Genomic DNA, 7897 nt, shown 5'->3' on the forward strand with positions numbered 1-7897 from the left:
CAACATCTCCTTCGTGCTCTTCTTTATTTTTATTGATTTCCTCCCTTTTTCACTTTAGTTTTTTATTTGTTTCCTCTGTTGTGGGTGGAACGAGTTATTGATTTTTCATTTTTTTTGTTAATTTTATTTATTCTGATTTTCTTCATTTTTCACTACATTGTTTATGTTGAAGATGGCGATCCGTCACTCACTAAAAAATCCAAGATCTCATTGCCGTCACTTTCTTTCTCACTCTCTGTCGGTATGTCAATTTATTTTTGCTTGTTTTCAATTATTCTTAATTTTTAATAATATTGATTCTGCGATCTGAGTTGCTGGGTTTACTATTTTGAGTTGCTGAGTTAGTATAATACTGATTTTTTGATTTTGTGATTCTGGGTGCGTGGGATTAATATTCTGAATTGTTGCTGCTTGTTTGAGTTAATTTTGTTCATGGTTAATTTTGTTAGCTTTTGATTTTCTAATTTGGAAGATGCAATCACAAAATGATTTTTCGAGTTAAATTCGTTTCATACAATAAAAATATGTTAATGTTGTTTTTTGTTGTAGAACATTATGTTATTTTTATACATTTTGATTTTGTTTATTGATAAATTTTGTTAATATATGTGTGTTATTTTCTGAGTTTGGGTAATTTTATGTTTTGTACTGTTGTGAGAATTGAATCTAATTGATTATGGAGGTTGATTTGTTTGAATTTGTGTAAATTGTGTTGTTTTATTTTGTTTTGTTTAGATGGTGCAGGCTGAAATTGAAAGAGCATATGCAGTATTGCATTGATCACCCTGAGGAGATAAGCAAGCTTGCCAAGGTTCAGAAAAAGGTCTCTGAAGTTAAGGGTGTCATGATCAAGAATATTGAAAAGGCTATAGAAACATGAGAACTTTGTTTCAGTTAGATATGCAGTTTTATTTTTTTCATAATATCTGTTGATTTGGTTTTGAAACTTTAATCAAAATAAAACAGGAATCTTTAGTTTTGTATGTAGCTTAGCCAACTAATTTAGAAAAAAGGAAGCCTTTGGAGGAACAGAGCCAGGTGGAGCAAGGAAAATTTGGTATATTTAAAATTATGTATTGAATCTTTATATAATTTTAGTGTATATTTAATTAAACCGGTTTGACCCCCGTTGGACTATTGAACCATTGAACCAGTTGCTTGACCGGTCAATGACCGGTCCAGTTTTCGCAACCTTGCTAATTACCCAAAGCTTTACCTCATGCCGTAAAGCAAAGGTTAATCAAGAGTTATGACAATTCTAAGGCTCCTACATATATATATATATATATATAGAAGGAATAATAATTCTAGATGCCCGATGAAGGAAATAAGCTCAAATACGAAATTACAAAGCACAAACATTCACACGAAGCTACAAGCGTAAAGGATAAGATCCACAATGTAAGGTAACAAGATATATATAATTATATAAGAGTATAATAATCATAAGATACTAGCCACAGCCCGCGGAGTTTGGGCCGACTAGTTAAATACTGACATACATAGTTTTGAAAGTATACAACTTATACAGAATATCACTCTCAAAGTAAGCCTCTAAAGCAAAAGTAAATACAAAAGTGAGAGTACAAATCAAAATAACCCTACTAACAACAAAATAGAATAAGATCCTCCGCTCTGCTACCATCAAGCAACTCACTGAGGTGGGTTGCGACCTGCATCTGAAAAATAACAACAACGTATGGAATGAGAACCGGAGATTCTCAGTATGGTAACAGTACCCAGTAATGTAAGATGTAAGACCCTGGGATGCTAAAGGCAATCCTAGAGCTTCATACCAAACAGATATTCAAGCTTAATGAAATAAATAAACTTAAACCATAAATAATAAACAATGTATTTAATCTTAGGGGATTTCTAACTAAAACTAGTCACCGCTGTCCCACAGCCTTCACCAACCTACCCTCCTTGCGATCCCATCGCCACCGCCTACCTAACCTCCTCATCACCAGATAGTCACAGATAATGCAATCAAGTAAAACACAGGTAGTATTCATATATCATAATTAATTCAAGAAGCAAGTAGACATATTATACAATTAGGCAAACTCAAGTAATCAAAGCAAACAGGCATCTAAAAGATGCATATGATGAATGCTTGTCCTATTGGCTCATGATATCACTTGTCGGTCCGTAAATTCCAACCCGACACATCCTCCCAGATGTAGCCTTTTCTGCCACGCTAGAGATATAGTGCCCTGCACACTCATGCAGCAGTGAATCTGCTACGCCAAAAATATAGTGCCCTGCACACTCATACAGTAGGGAGTCTACTACATCAGGGATATAGGCCCTGTACACTTCATGCAATAGAGAAGGAAAAAATAACAACCGTTCATGCAGCAGAGAAATCTGCTACGCCAGAGATATAGGCTCCGCACACTCTCAACAACAACTACTCATGCAGCAGAGAAATCTGCTACGTCGGACATATAGGCTCCGCACACTCTCATATAATCCAATAATTTTCTCATTATTCCTTTCCAAGTTCTCAACTTATCATAACCATCCTCAATTCATAATTTTCCATTCCGAACTCATCAGTTCATCAGTTTCTCAATTCGTTGTCAGTAATCACCAAGTTCACTACTCTTCCTTCTCTCTCAACTAAACTCATCATCAATACATCAGAAACCTAAACCTCCGTTCTCTAACTTTTCAAAGTAAAACACAACTTAAATCTCCTAGGACCTTTCCCAAGTTTCGGTACCCGAAAATAAACCAAAGAGTCTTAAATAGGTGTCACAGAAGTTTACAAACTTGTTGGGAAGGTGAAACAGTTAAAAACAAGATTATGGTTGAAAAACAGGGCATGTGCATACGCATAGGAGTGTGCGCGCGCACGCCCAAGAAAGTTTTCAATGTGTACGTACGCACAGGTAGTAAAATTTTCAACTCTGTTCATCCGCTCAAGGCATGCGAATGCCCTCAACAGAGTGCACCTTCCAACGTGTGCATGTGCACAGGGCTGTGCGTGCGCCACAGGTTGCAAAACTTCGTTGGTTGTGTGCGCGCACAAGTCGTGCTAGTGCTTTCAACAGCAAGCCTTCCCCTGTGTGTGCGTGCGCACAGATTCAAAAACTCACAGGGGTGTACGTGCACACAAGGCTGTGCTTTTTTTTTTGGTGACTCGCACAAGGCTGTGCTTGCGCACACAAACCAGAAATCACAAATTCTGCAGCATGCACAGAATTTCAGATTTTGACACCGAACTTTGAATAATCATAACTTCCTCTACAAGAATCCATTTCCTACAAACATTACATCCATTTAAAGATTTTTCCATGAACTTTAATTTAAAGCAAATTCCAACAAATTTTGAAAATTGAGGCTCAAGTTATGATCCATCAAAGTTCACCAAAAATTCGCTTTTACCAAAAATCTCAAAACCTCAATTTTAACAAACTCTCAATTCAAAACCAAATCAAAACCTGCTCAAACATCATAAAACACTACCATACCCAACATCTTACCATTTCATATCATTCTCCTCAATTTCACACCTAAATTACTCAACCATTACACCATATATCACTACCAATTCATAATTTCCAATTCAATCATAAATCCACACTCATAATCATCATCAACCAACAACAACCTCAACAACTAAAACAAATCCTCATTAATTCCAGTAATCATTACCAAACAATATCTAACATTAACCAAATCCATCATAAAACTCATCAACACCAATAACCAACAATCAAAATCATCATCAACATCCATCTTCAAATCTCAACACCCACCAACACAACTTATCAATAATCATCATCTAACAATATGTATATCATCACATTCAAACCCATTCATCCTACATCCAAACCATCATCAAGCATAAATTTATATACAATTAATCATACAATAACATCTTTCAACCTATCTGAAAGTAAACTAGCCTAAGTGTCCAGTGATATTACATATTACATAGAGGAGACCAAAACCATACCTTGGCCGCTCCCCAAAATGGACACCGCACAAAGATTGGAGTCCAACAAGCTTTCAACTCACCAACAAGCCACCAAAGCTCACCTCTCTTCTCTCAATCCGAACTCTCTCTCGTATGGGGTGAAAAATGAGCTGATTGCTCATTAATAAACTATATATATGTTGGGCCTTAGGCCCGGTTTGGGCCCGGTCCAACCCATTAGCGTTTTAGGTCTGTTTGGCCCACTTTAGGCCCAAACCTTTATGATTATTGTCCAGTTTTCAATTCTAAATTATTTTTTTGTCCTTTCAAAACAATAAATCAATTTTCAAAATCTTATTTTCCAAAATACGCAGTACTGGACAGACTAGAGCCGGTACTGCCACCTTAAGCGCTAGTATGCATTTTTACAAAAACTTTTTGAAAAAGATACATTTTCCAACTCAGAAAAATTGAAATCAAATTTCACCTTTATATTTTCAAATTAAAACTTATAAATTTTGAATCTATTCCGTTCACTAAAATTATGATTTTTATTAAAACAGTTTTACGTGAAAAACTCCGGTTCTTACAAAACTCACTTTGCTTATTTCAGGGATCACGCATACGTGTGGGCCATGGATACGCGTGGGAGTGCATTACTAAAAGGTCACGAATATGCGTGGGCCACACGTATGCGTGACCGTAAAATTTTTTATCCTCGCGTACGCAAATACCTTGCTCGCGTACGCGAGATACCCAACCCGATTAAGTTGGTCGCGTCACGTACAGTGGTCGCGTACGTAAGTTAAGCAGAACAGCAAAAATGCTGAATGCTACAGAATTTTTAACTTTGCACTCCAAACTTTCGATGCGCAAAATTTTTTTGTTTTAAAATATTTTTCATCCATTCTTCCAATAGCATTAACTTCATGGACCCAATTTTCATATGGAATAAATTTAGAATAATTTGGGGGTCCAAAAGCTGAGTTATGGCTCGTCGAAGTTTGGCCAAAAATCAGTTTTTCACAAAAGTTCATAAACCTTTATTCTTACCAAAACCAAATTCAATACCACATACCACTCATACAAACTAACACCATAATATACCATTTACAGCACCAAAATCTCCCCATTATACCATAACCAATCGTACCTCAATATTACACCATCTCATGCCCAAATTCCTCAATTAATAAACAAGATCATCGACAATCCATCATCTATGCATATTCATCATTATCAACTTGTCAATCATCATTCAATCATTAATTAACATTCTAGTTCCATCACAAACAATAATCATCAACAAACACTCAACCCATAACAACAATTATCATCAAGTGCTACGCATTTAACATACTTTATCATTCCAACCTATCCTATGGTCTTCTAGCCTAAGTTTTCGCCAGACATTACATATTATATATGAGAAACCAAAATCATACCATGGCCGATTTCTCCCCTAATCCAAAAACACCTAAATTGGCGAGGTCACAAGCCTCCGACACCAAAACCTCAGCACCCAAGGCTTAAACAAGCATCCAATCTCTTCAATTGACTTCTAATCTCACATATACACTACCTAACATATATTATCACATTCACATACACCAACTTAATGCTCATTCACAATTAACCAAGGAATTTACTAGGTTTTGAGGATCCTTACCTTGTATGTACCTTAATCAAACAAGAGTCCGCTAATTCTCCAAGTTAGATTGACCCTAGAATATCAAATTCACTAAAACCTCAACCTCTAAGCTACTAAATTTCCAAATTCAGAAGGAAGAAATTGAGAAAGAAAACGTGACCTCCTTATCTTACAATGTACTAAATTTTATAGAGCTCGACGTTGCGGTCGCGTCGCCACAAACGGTGCAGCAATCGGAGCTCCAGATCAAAAGTTATCTTGATTTGATTAGAGGGTTAGGTTTTGGAACTCAAACTCTTCTCTCCTTGACTTGTTTCAGCGTTCATGCTTAATAGAGAAAGAATATGGGGTTTTATCAAGTGTATGTGTATTGTGGGTCGGGCCTTGGACCCAGTTTGTCCAGTTCGGCCCGTTCGGCACAATCTTGGGCCAAATTCTTTAAAATTGGTGTCAAAATTTATATTTTAATTAATTCTACCACATTAAACTATAAAATTCTATTTTCTAATTTTCTTTATTAATAACTAATTTATTCGCTAATTATTTACTAATCTCTTGAGTTTTACAGGATGAGAATGATAGGATTGAAGAAATCGATATAGATGACATCCCTTGCTACGTCAAGCAAATGAACGTCAGCTTCAAGGAATATCATGCTAGTGTCAAACCATTGAATATTGATATGAGCACCTTTGACCCCTCACTCTAAAGGCTGCTATGTTGGGTCTATGACATGAAATTGGTCCTGAAAGCCAAGGAGATCTTGGCCATGAAATCCACTTGATGGATTTTTCAAGGCACTGGCTCGACTCTCACCCTATATGACTGAGATGAAAGAATGCACAGGAAAACATGAACTGGGTTGTATATATGATTTTGGCCCATTAGGGTTCGGCAAGTCTGATTTGTTCTTTGAAGACTTACACAATAAGGAAATTGAAGTATAGGATCCTTTAGAGAAGGTAAAAAATAAAGGAAAGTGTCGAATCACTTATATCAGTTGACTCTTGGATCCTTCTTTCAAGAAAGGATTGATAAAGGCATTAAAAGAGTACCAGGATTGTTTTGTTTGGGAGTGTGATGAGATGCCTAGCTTGGATAGAGAGCTTATCGAGCATAAACTTTGCCCTATCCTAGATGCTCGACCCATAAAGCAAGCACTAAGGCACTTCACACCTTAAATAATAGTAAAGATTAAGACATTGAGCAACCGTTTAAAGTAAGGTTCATTTGCACCACTTGGTATGTTGATTGAATTTCAAATATTGTCCCTGTACTAAAGAAAAATGAAAAATTAAGAATTTCTATTGATTTCAGGGATTTAACAAGGTCACACCTAAAGATGAATATCTTATGCTCATTACAAAGATGTTATATCAACTCTTCTTCGTCAAAATTTCATATCTATCAAAATCACTCATCAAACTTGATGTTATATCATAGAATATATGTCATGCATTTACTTTAATTTTTCATTTACCATACAATCAATCAAATAGATTAGGTTAAACACATGTAAAAGATATAAGTTTCTTACTTTTCAAAACACTAGTTATAGCATGAATCATAAGCACATGTTGTCATTCATCAAATCACATAAGCATGCATATCATGTAAGATAGTAAACATGCATTGAACTAGAATAGAATTACTAATTATATTCTTTTTTTTTTTTTTGGGAAAAGCCTTTTGATAAAACTTACTTGATCTGAGACTTGGCCTCGTCACGTTTTTTGAGCTGTTTATCATGCTCGGCCAAGGCCTTGACTGACTTGTCCAATACCTCTTGTGACTCTTGAAGCTTGGAGGAAAGAGCATAAACAATCTCATGAATACCCCAAGAGAAGAAAGAGCCTCAGTCGAGATCCTGTTGTAGAGAAAGGGTGTAGCATCGATAAGACGTGCCTTAACTTCTGTATTTGAGGCAATCTCATCTAAGGTTTAGTTAAGGAACTTGAGCACAATGGCTATCCTTTCAGCAACAGCTGGGTCTGGTCTTTCTAATTGAGGAGGAGGGGAAGGTTCTTTAGAAAATACATAAAATAAGGCAGATGGCTTAAGTTAGATCGGTGAAGACAACTTTTGGTGATGCTATAGGAACGTGAATACGTAATATCAAATTGGAAAATGGAAGATCTATTTTGGAGAATATTTGGTGGGTTCCATGAAACTAGAGAACATCTATGGTTCACATATAACTGTATATGAGACTATAAAAGAATTTATAGTTATTTATATTTTGTGAATAGAACTATTAATTTAATTTAGGTTTAATTATTCTGTTGGTCCTATAGTTGTACGAAATTTTTAATTAAGTT

At 35.8% G+C, this 7897-nt stretch overlaps 1 long non-coding RNA gene across 1 annotated transcript; it reads right to left on the reverse strand.

The window, feature by feature from the left end:
* Positions 1401-7664, reverse strand: LOC110267214. Its single transcript, XR_002354574.1, has 2 exons — positions 7283-7664; positions 1401-1679 (listed from the first exon to the last, which is right to left on the reverse strand). It is a non-coding gene; the product is annotated as an uncharacterized LOC110267214 (long non-coding RNA).

Source organism: Arachis ipaensis, chromosome B09 (assembly GCF_000816755.2).
Source record: "Arachis ipaensis cultivar K30076 chromosome B09, Araip1.1, whole genome shotgun sequence".
Classification (NCBI taxonomy): Eukaryota; Viridiplantae; Streptophyta; class Magnoliopsida; order Fabales; family Fabaceae; genus Arachis; species Arachis ipaensis.